The following is a 10,475-nucleotide window of genomic DNA, read 5'->3' as shown; positions in this document are numbered from 1 at the left end:
TAATATAATGAGAAAGGTTTGATAAAAATAAAATGCAAAAAAAATAAATAAATAATAACTTCAAGAGTCAAATTAGCTCTCTAAACTCGAAAGTCGTAGCATCTTTTTCAAAGATTCTGCTTTAAATATTACCGACTTTTTTTGCACAGTTCACTGTAACGTTAGTCGTTATTCCGATTATTTTTATTCAAACATGGCTTATTTTAAATGTACACTCCGGTTCCTTCGCTACATAATTTTGTCTTTGATAAATCGAGTGCTTGCCAAAGACGTCTTGGTTCTTAAAGATCATTTGTTGGTCAGCCATGTTTTTCAAACTGTTGACACCGACGACTGGCTGAACTGTGCTCAGCTCTGTTTCGATGAGCCACGCTGCATCTCTTACAACTTCAAGATAAACCACGGGCCATGTCAACTGGTCAAATGTAGAGTCGAAGGTATCTGCCACCGGGATGACTCACTAATCTATTCCAGAGGGTTTATTTTCCAACAGCTACGAACAGTAAGAAAGGTAAACAGCTTGAGTGAACTATAATGGAAAAATAGTGAATTAGATACAGTCGAAAAAAAAAAACTGAATTGAATACTGGTACATAAGCGAAAGACAGATCATTGATCGAAAGACATTTTTCGTATATAGTGCGTTCTTAAGGAAGCTACGGTAGCGTTCTCAAACAACAGAAAATGTTTGCATAAAAAAAGTCGTCTCCCGTAGGAAGAAAATCTAACATTTGGTAACACCAATATGGCCGACCTGACGTTGTGTCAAAGGGCTCTTACTTTATTATGCATATACAAATAGACAGTTTTCTTCCTAGAGATTAATAATTATATAATACATCAGTTTTAACAATACATACATACATTTTATTTGTTATCAAATTAAAATTACAATTATGACATGCCCGCGGATAGCTGAGCTAATCTAGGCGGGTCATGTTTGGACGAGCTATTAATATACAACTAGGTACAACTAAATACAACTGAAGGTAACAAGAGAACTAAAGAGACTAGAATTGACAACAATGACTAAAGACAACTAATAAACTAACGATATTACAAATAATAATGAACAACAGTTACGACGAGAGACTACAGATACACTAAAGCGAAATTATTGAGTATTAATGAATACATACTAGGAGGAAAATAAATTCAGCTTTACTTTTTGAACGATTTCTGTAAGATCAATATAACAGTCTTCTGAAGCTAGAATTTCAAAAAGTATTTGTTTTATTTTTCTCTTAAAGACATTTTTTGGAAGCTTTCTTAAATATATAGGCATTTCATTCCAAATTTCTGTTCCGATTCTAGAAAATGAATTCACTTGAATTGAGAGTCTAGAAGTTTGTGTGTAAAAATTATTCAAGGATACAACTAATTTTAGGAGGTCCACCATATCTGCTACGGATGGGACCTGGCATCATATCTGCGCCACGTGGGAGAGTGTCACTGGATCATGGCAGCTGCTTTAAAATGGCGTATTCGTGGCAGCAGGTCGAGATTTGCAAAGAGGTATGACCTTTTCCTTCTCAATCCAATCACTGATGGAGATTGTAAGATTTAATTCACTGGACGTCTCAAAGAAACTTGTCAAGGTGTATATAGCAATTTTCCTTATTGTACATCGTGGGGAGCCACTTAATCGAATTTCTGAAGTGGTCACGTAGGAGAGCTACTATCCATGTTACGTTCTACATTCTTTTTTAAGTGCTTTGTCTGATTTTTCTTACTGAGGTACCCATCTAGCTACAAAAGAGACACAGGGGCAAAAGTGCTCGTGCGAGTTTCTGAAACTCTCATTGTACTCACCGGCCGGGACATTATCGGAATATTAACGTTATTTAAAAAAAAAAGATCTAATACAGCGCATCTTCTGAATTTGAAGTCATCTGGGGCATCTGTAAACAATCCAAGTTTCTAACTTCTTGACGAAGAGTTTTTTAATCATTTCCACCTTAATCACAATTTAGCACTTGAATGACCAGTACCGTTTTTCTTAATCTACAATTAGACAAATTTCAAAGAATAAAAAAATTGAACTCCGCTTACTCTTCTAGGCCGGGTTGCTCAAAGCCCGAGTAAACTAACCCAGGATTAGTAAGAATTCTAATTTTGTTTTGCAACTTTTCGGTGAGGTTTCCTGTTTATATTGTTTGTCTTCCAGTTTTGAGTTGGAATAATCTCAGACTACACAAAACATAAGCAGTGAAAGACATTTTTATACAAGAAAAATTAATTCTTTATTCCAGGGCTAGCTTTATCCGGCTTTTGAACAACCCAGCCCTGAACGTTTACGCCGTTTCAACTCGACAAAGGAAGGATGAGACATTCTGCAACAGTTGATCACGTGCAGTGCTTCCAAGGAACACACTGATTTAGTCATTGGTCACGCATATCAGTGTTGTCAGAAATCAAAAGAACATTTCCTTTACTAATTTAAAAGCCAGGACAGGAAGTCTTCACCTGAATACTTCTAAATGAATTCCGTCGCTGACCTCGCTCAGGTGTTTTATATATAGACGTCAGAAGTTTAAAGGAGCTCAGTCATGGTTTGCACATTTTGAAAAGTTTAGCCTAAATTTTTCAAATTCGTCGTTTGCAATCGGAGTCAATCTTCGCCATCCTTGACCATCCTTGTTCCTTTATGGTTTATTATTATCTCTTTGATGTTTTTCTGTCTTAGTAAACTATTATTTTCAGGTTTCCTTCCATTTAAAGGAGATTTTGTACGTGGCCAAAAACGAGACAAAGCACCGTGACTGAGCTCCTTTAGGAACTTTAAAATCGATCGCTATGTAGGTTTAAAGAGGTTTGTAATCTAATTTTTAAGGGGATTTTCTTGGCTGTTATGACTGAAACCGGCCTCTCTCAAAAAACTTTTGAATGCAAGTTTGTTGCTGATTAATGCCTATTTTATCTTTTTAGGTCGTTATCAAGGTCCCAAGTTCTCTTGTGTTTCACTTGTAGACGCACTCAAAAATCAGGAAACTTCACAATCCAAATCAGTCCTGTAAGCTGCCATTTGACTAAAGCACTTCTGGCAAACTTATGGCGGCTATTCAAACACTTCTTCGACCGCGCAAGCTTCAAAGACTTGGAAAGTTTCTTCTCTTGATCACGGTCCTGTTAGCCTGTTTTATTTGGCACTATGTGTTGAACCTTCCTCAGAAACAGATGCCGGCAAATGATCTATAAGATGGAAGTGGTAAACTACAACTTAACGATTGCAGACCACACAGCGAATGCCACTTCCCATACAAAACCAACTTTTAGCGCACTGGATGTTTACATCTGGCGAGGGTTGTGTGGAGCAGACATCTCGAACTTACGGAAATCTTTATTTTTTCCTCGTTACCCCGATGAAAACTTCAGGAGCCTTATTACCAAGTTCCAGATTGAAGATCACGGAATAGATTATGGTCAGCTTATTTTTGGTTTCGTTAACCCACCGATCACCATGCCATACCGTTTTGCAATAGTCTCCGATGATTCGTCAGAGTTATGGCTTAGTTCAAGTGAAGATCCAAACCAAAAACAGTTGATTGCCAGAAGGTGTAGCCGCGTGGGCCAAGCTAAATCAGTTGCATAAATATCCTGACCAAATCTCGAAAGATATAAAGCTTCGCAAAGGCAGTAAATATTACATCGAAGTTCTTCATAAACAAGGCACCTGGGATGGCTTTGTTCAAGTTTTTTGGAAGAGTTTGCAACACAAGGACTTCAAACTGATCAGTTCGCAGCACTTATCACCATATTCTGACGAAAACGTGGTTACAACGAAGAACAAAGATGTTTTGTATAGCGTGCTGTCGGATGGTTATCGCGTAGAACTGGAGCTGAAATCTAAAAGAATAAGCGAGGATTACTTAAAATTTTATTCCCTCCCTTTGATTCCCAAAGATAGTTACCTTCCCTCATATGATTACCAAAGTAGTTTTGTGTTAAGTCGTACAGTTTATCGATACCAAGGAGTCAGTCATGTTTCTGCATCCTTGGTTTATCCAGAGGACAAAACTGCCATGGGCTTACTAGTAGCCTGAGACTATCACAATTTTCCTAACCGAGTTGCAGGCTGGGATATAATCCAAGCGGTTGTCAACAAGATAACTACTTCGCTGAGACTTAAACCTCCAAGTAAGTTACACCATACAGAATTCTAATTTATGGCTTGTTGACAAACTGACGGACTGACGGACTGACAGACTGACAGACTGACAGACGGACAGACTGACAGACTGACGGACTGACAGACTGACAGACTGACGGACTGACAGACTGACAGACTGACGGACTGACAGACTGACAGACTAACGGACTGACAGACTGATTGCCTGAATACTGGACTGACTGACTGACTGAGTGTCTGACTATCTGTCTCAAAGACTGACAGACTGACTGTCTTAATGAATGACTCACTGATCGACTGACTCATTGATTGACTGACCTACTTAGTGATTGACCTGCGAGTGACTGACCTACTGACTGACTGACTGACTGACTAACCAACTAATTGACAATCGGATTGACCGTCGGACGGACGGACCAACTGACCGACCGACTGAGGGAATGATCAAATAAGCGACTGCACCCTAGGCGAACTGACACACTGGCAATTTCAGGATGACGGTCTGTACATTGTCTTGATTTTGCTTATGCTGACAATTGGGATGTGTTTCACCTCCCATATAGGAAGTACTTTGTAAGGAGGATCCACAACATTTTGCAGAAGGCAGACCCAGTTTATGGTGATCGTTACTCAGTGGATCTGGAACTCGGTTTAAATGGCAGCAGTCAATCATTTCGCCTGTCAGAGCACGTCCTTGACAAAAAGCTTAGCCATGGCTTGCGTTTCCCTAAAGCATGGACTGGAACTTCAACGCCACAGTGTACTTCATTCTCCCTGTCAAAGATCAAGCAATATGGGTTTATCATTTTATCAATGAGCTCAGAGTTGCCAGCATATTGACTGGTGATAAGAATTTCCACGTCATTGTTGTTGACTTTGAAAGCCAAGATATCAACCTAGAGAAGGCGTTTGGCACTTCTCTTCTTCGCACTCGACACACTATTATTACGCTGCAAGGCAAATTTTATAAGACGTTAGCGTTGAACAAGGATGTTGAGCGTGTTCCAAGTGAGCATGATATTTTGTTTCTATTTGATCTTCATATCGATGTGCCTGTTGACATTATGCACAGTGTAAGGAAGGTGAGCTGGTAATTGATTTATATAACAAAATATTAGTGGTCATTTAAAAAACTATCTGAGTCAATGAATACTCTTATATTCTGTGATTTAGGAGGATTAGAAACATACTTTTCACTGCGTATTCCTTGTTTTTTTTCAGAGCATAATCGAAGGCCGACTTGTGTACATCCCTATTGTCGGACACCTGAATTGTGTCAGCACATACGTCGATCATCAAGGCTACTGGGAAACCGCTGGTTATGGTCTTCTTAGTGTTTATAAATCAGACTGGATAAGGTTCGGAGGTAAGAGAAATAACTAGTTTCTTAAACGCTCAACTATATCACCTAATTGGTGACTATTTAACACTACAGGAGCCTTATTGGCCTTGAAAGAAAGGAATAGCAACAGGCAAAGAAATGATGGCAAGAAAGGATGGTCCAAAAGAACGATCGCCCGTACATGAGTTTCTCCCAATGATAGTTTTTCTTTTATTCTTATCGAAGACAATTTCAACCCTTGACAAAGTGGTACAAGGAAAGAGGAAGGGTTGGATCCATTCCCCACACCACTGACGCTTCTCCTGATAACATACAGTCGAACCGCGCTATTTCGAAGTCGCAGGGAAATTAAACGAAAAATAGTTCGAATTAGCGGGAGGTCGAAATAGCCGATAGTTAATGACTTAAAGGCAAATCCAAAAGAAATGATTTTGAGTTCGAAAGAAAATGTGGAATTCGAAATATCGGAGATCGAAGACCGAAGGGGTGGGGGTGGGGAGGAACTCTTTCCATCCTGGGAAAATCCCTGAGAACGAGGTTGGGGGAGGTCCTATCAATTTCCCCTTTCTTCTCAGTCTATGGTCCTGGCTCCAGTTGTTCGAAAGGTGGATAACGCTATCAATCGGATAAATCGCTATCCAGTGGATAAGTGTTAACAAAACAAAACAAGCTATTCACTGTATAGTGATTTGTCCAGAAGATAATGTTATCCACCTTTCGAACAACGCGGCGGGCTTGGAGTATGACTTTGCTCACTTCATCCTACAGTTACATTTTACGATGTGTATTCTATTTTTAAAAAGGGATGAACACTATGGACTACAAATATCAGTGGGGAGGGGAGGACTGGGATCTACTGGACCGTTTTCTCAATGCAACGTTGGAAGTTGAAAGAATCAAGCACCCAGGCCTTTATCATCACTATCACTCTAAACAAATGTCTTGGAATTAGGTGCTGCGAAATAATGTTTTTCAGTCGGTTTAAACCAGCTTTGAAGTCAGTGTATTTATTTTACATGCTCGATTCACTACGCTTCAAAAAAAGAAAAAGATAAAAACAATCAATTGTGAGACTGCAATAAGGTTTTTATTTTTCCCTCAATACAAACACAAACATTATCTTATTTATAACATCTATTATATAATTATAATGTATATTTCAAAGGAGATCACCGTTGTAGTCTTGTCAGTTTTATTGAGACTGGAGGATAAATGAACCGCTCGGTTTTCCAGTTAGCCTCCAGCCTTGTTATGTCTAATTGTAGGACAAGAGAGATGAAGGAAGAATTTAAGGTTTACAGTTTAGATTAAGGGAGAACAAGAATTTAAAAAATTGGGTATTGGTCTGACAGTAAATAATGTTTTAAAAAGAAAATATACTAAATTCAGTCTTTGACATCCGGGGCTGGAAGTTCTTTTCAAAAATCTATTTCCATTAAAGAAATCGTCTGTTTTCCCATATTTGTCCTCGTGAGTGTTAAGTGAAAGTCCGTTTGTGCAGCTGCATATCTTGTATTGTAATTAAGTTGTTAAACAAATTAGGCAATTGAATTATATGCCACAGGTGGATAACTGTTATAGTACGTAACCAAGAAACATTATTTACTGTTTGGATTTTAATGCATTTATGCGGTAAATCTCCCTTAATTAATAAATTACAACAAAATTCATAACTGTTCATCAAGAGGCACTATTTGAGTATGTATCGCACATTGCATGCGTTATGTCTTTATTACTGGACAATGTTCATGTCACACCTTTGCACGGACATAACTCTGTACATGTCACATGTGTTTGCTGTTGTGAGACAGAACGAATTCTTCCCTCATGGACTTCTACACCTACTTTATTCACTAGAAAGTTAGACTTTTCGTCTTTTTTTTTCTCAAATTTTGTTATAGTTATTATTATTATTAATTGGTCCAATGCAATAGGCCACGTTCGATGTATCAATATTCTAACATGGCTCCGAGGCTTTCAGGACAAACTTCTATATTTGGTGTTGTTTTCTTTGTATCCAAGTCTCTTTTGGGAATTGAAAGACGAAAGAAACTTTAAAAATTTACAATTTTGACCTGAAGGCCTCGGAGCCATGCTAGAATATTGATATACCGAACGTGGCCTATTCGGTCTGAAATTATACTAATATTCGTGATTAAACGGAATTCCCGGCCCGCTTCGCGGTCGTCCGATTTTGTTTATCACTCATATGATAACAGACCAAAACAGACCTAATGGGACTCCATTGATCAGTCTATTACCATTATTTATCAAAGATTAAAAGAAGGTAGAGGTAGAAACACCCACCGTTTGGCACATCTTTCTGCTGAGTTTATATCGCTCTGTCTATAAAATTAACGAACCGTACGGTATGTTGAGGTAGTGCCTTTTCGTCGGCAGCGCTCATATTAAGGGACTCTAGACAAGCTATTGTTTATATTGTGCTGAGACGCAAGCGACACAAAATGCTCATGGTGAGACAAAACGAGCCTTACATACTGCAACAGATGTCAGTATCAAAAGGTACAATTGGGTATTTTCGTCACCATACGCATTTATTGGGCCATATCAGATCAGTGACTTGATATCGTAAGATATCAGGACGTACGGTATCGGTGGGCCTGGCTCCTGATTGGCTAATTCCGAATTTGGCTACGGTGAGTAAAACAGGTTAGATCGAGTGGTTTTCGATTGAGTGTCGTAGAACCAAAACCAATTAAACCAGTCACTTACCAATTGGGCTACCGTCAATCAATCTTAAAATAGAGTAAAACCAAATCAAAACCAAAACCAGGGTCATTGCCTGATTACTTCCCAAATTCAATTCAAAAAAGAAGACTAATAAGATTATAACTAAAATACTGATAAAACGGTTAAGTTGGCTTTGGTTTTGGTTTTGGTTTTACTTGGGTTTGAGATTGGTTGAGTAGTCTAATTGGTAAGTAATTGGTTTGCTTTTGGTTTTATGACACCCAATTGAAAACAGCTCTATTTGGTATTGGGATGTTTTATATTTTTTGCGGACACTGATGGTTTTTATTTATAACATAACTAAAGCAAAGCGCGCGCTCTGATTGGTTAATTTAGCGTCTACTATTTGCCCATGGGTGTATGCTGCTGACGTGTGTGTTAATGTTTACAAAGCAAATCTTTTGACAGACATTGTTTCCAAAGTAATGGCCGACCTTCTTCTGTCAGAAATGCGAAACTGTCTTCACAGTTGTCTGAAGATGAAACTTTATCGAGTTACTGGTGTGCGGTCGGTTGTCATGAATGAATTTTCGCGCGCTTGTTTTCTCTTGTCATGTAAGACTACACGAACATTTTTTTGTGATGTAGCTCAATAAAAGGACTTCTGTTGTTCCAATGTCTTAATGTTATGTTATAAAACAAATGGTAAACGCCATAGCGTGCACTATTGAGTTATGGATGCACTTGGGAGGTTTGCTAAGCACTCAAGAAGCTAGAGTCGCACGAGGCTATCGCCTCGTGCGACTCTTACGCTTCTTGAGTGCTTAGCAACCTCCCGCGTGCATCCATAACTCAATAGTGCATGCTATGGCGTTTACCATTTGTTAATTGTTTTATTTGACTTTATTTGATGCTCATATATCTCCTTTTCAATGTGATTTTTTTCAGTTTTTCCCTATAGCTATAGTATCATTATAACTACTTCTGTAAGCTCTTTGCTGAGGAACATTTTGCAAAATAAAAATATTGACGCCAAAAAATGGTTACCAAAATCGGAGTAAGCAAAAAAAAATAATAATACTTCCTTACGGTCGAGTCGCTTTTTTTCTCCATAAAAAAAGAAACTTTTTTTTTTAAAATTGCACACGAAAGAGAAACCAACTGAACTCCACCTATTATGTGAGGCTTAAAATCGGACCACTTGTACACGTTTCCCTCCCCTGCCCGGCACGATTTCGACATCCTAACAATCTCGTGGTGATCTATGACTCGATTCCATATATTGACACCCGTCATTTCGCCAACAAAACTCTGAAGCGCATTGAATCTTCCTGCTTCTGAGTCTTGCTCTTGTCCCAACACTAGAGATCCAGCACCACGGATCACGTAACCTAGGGGGAAAAAAAACATTGAACGATTATTCGCGAATTGTTGAATTTTAATCGGGCATTGATGTCATAAGTTCCCGATAAAATTTGCAAAAATAGACATGGTGGCGCGCAGGAAATTTGAAATCGTAAAATAACTAAAATGTTACACACAGCATTCAAAACAGACAAAGAATTATCGACTTCAAATCGCCTAAACATTTTAATTTTAACACCAAACACCAGCTTATGATCTGGAATAATTTTTTTTTTTTCTGCAGGGATTCCGTTTAAGCATTGACGTTTAAGGAAAATGGAAAACGACAAAGAAGCCGCTGGTTTTACGCTCCTTTCCTCTAGTCCTTAAATAAATCACACAAAAACTATGTCTCCTACCTGTCCGCAAATACAAATATTTCCACTTTACTATAAAAAGAGTTGAAGAAAGACGGCAAAAGTTTCATTTCTGCGTTTGTCGTTTGCCGTAAGCGTCATGCCTAACTTCTCTGTTCTTAAATAAGGAGTAGATGTAAACTCTAGCCACTACTCAATGAAGGATTCTGGTATCTCGACAAGATCCTAGTCATTTTATATCTGCTACAGACCTCCTGGACAAGATAGATAGGTGAAATTGTTATTCATTTTTCGCTATCTGAACAATCAATGAGCTAAGCTTTGTCTAAATCTTTTGATGAAGAAAAACAATTTGATCTTAATTAGCGCAAGTAAGGCCTGCTCTGGGAACTTAAGTCGCCTAAAGTCACCTAAAGCCGCCTAAAGTCGCCTTAAGTCGCCTTAAGTTGCTATCGGTTACGCAATGTTAAAAAGGTTTCAACACACTCAAATTGTCCCTGTAGAAGGTTATCAGACTTGTAACTGTCATGTTAGGGTAAACTCTACTTTAACCCTATGGAGGAGGAGGCACGATGACCCAATGGTTGGTACA

At 38.5% G+C, this 10,475-nt stretch overlaps 1 pseudogene; it reads left to right on the top strand.

Annotated features, from left to right (window-relative positions):
• The first annotated feature begins 2,917 nt into the window (after window positions 1-2,917).
• LOC145499787 (beta-1,4-N-acetylgalactosaminyltransferase 3-like) lies at window positions 2,918-6,580 on the top strand (annotated as a pseudogene).
• The last annotated feature ends 3,895 nt before the right edge of the window (window positions 6,581-10,475 follow it).

The sequence above is a fragment of the Orbicella franksi genome, chromosome 10 (assembly GCF_964199315.1).
Source record: "Orbicella franksi chromosome 10, jaOrbFran1.1, whole genome shotgun sequence".
NCBI lineage: Eukaryota > Metazoa > Cnidaria > Anthozoa > Scleractinia > Merulinidae > Orbicella > Orbicella franksi.
Note: the sequence above shows the minus strand (reverse complement) of the source record. Positions and strands in the feature narration are given on the sequence as shown.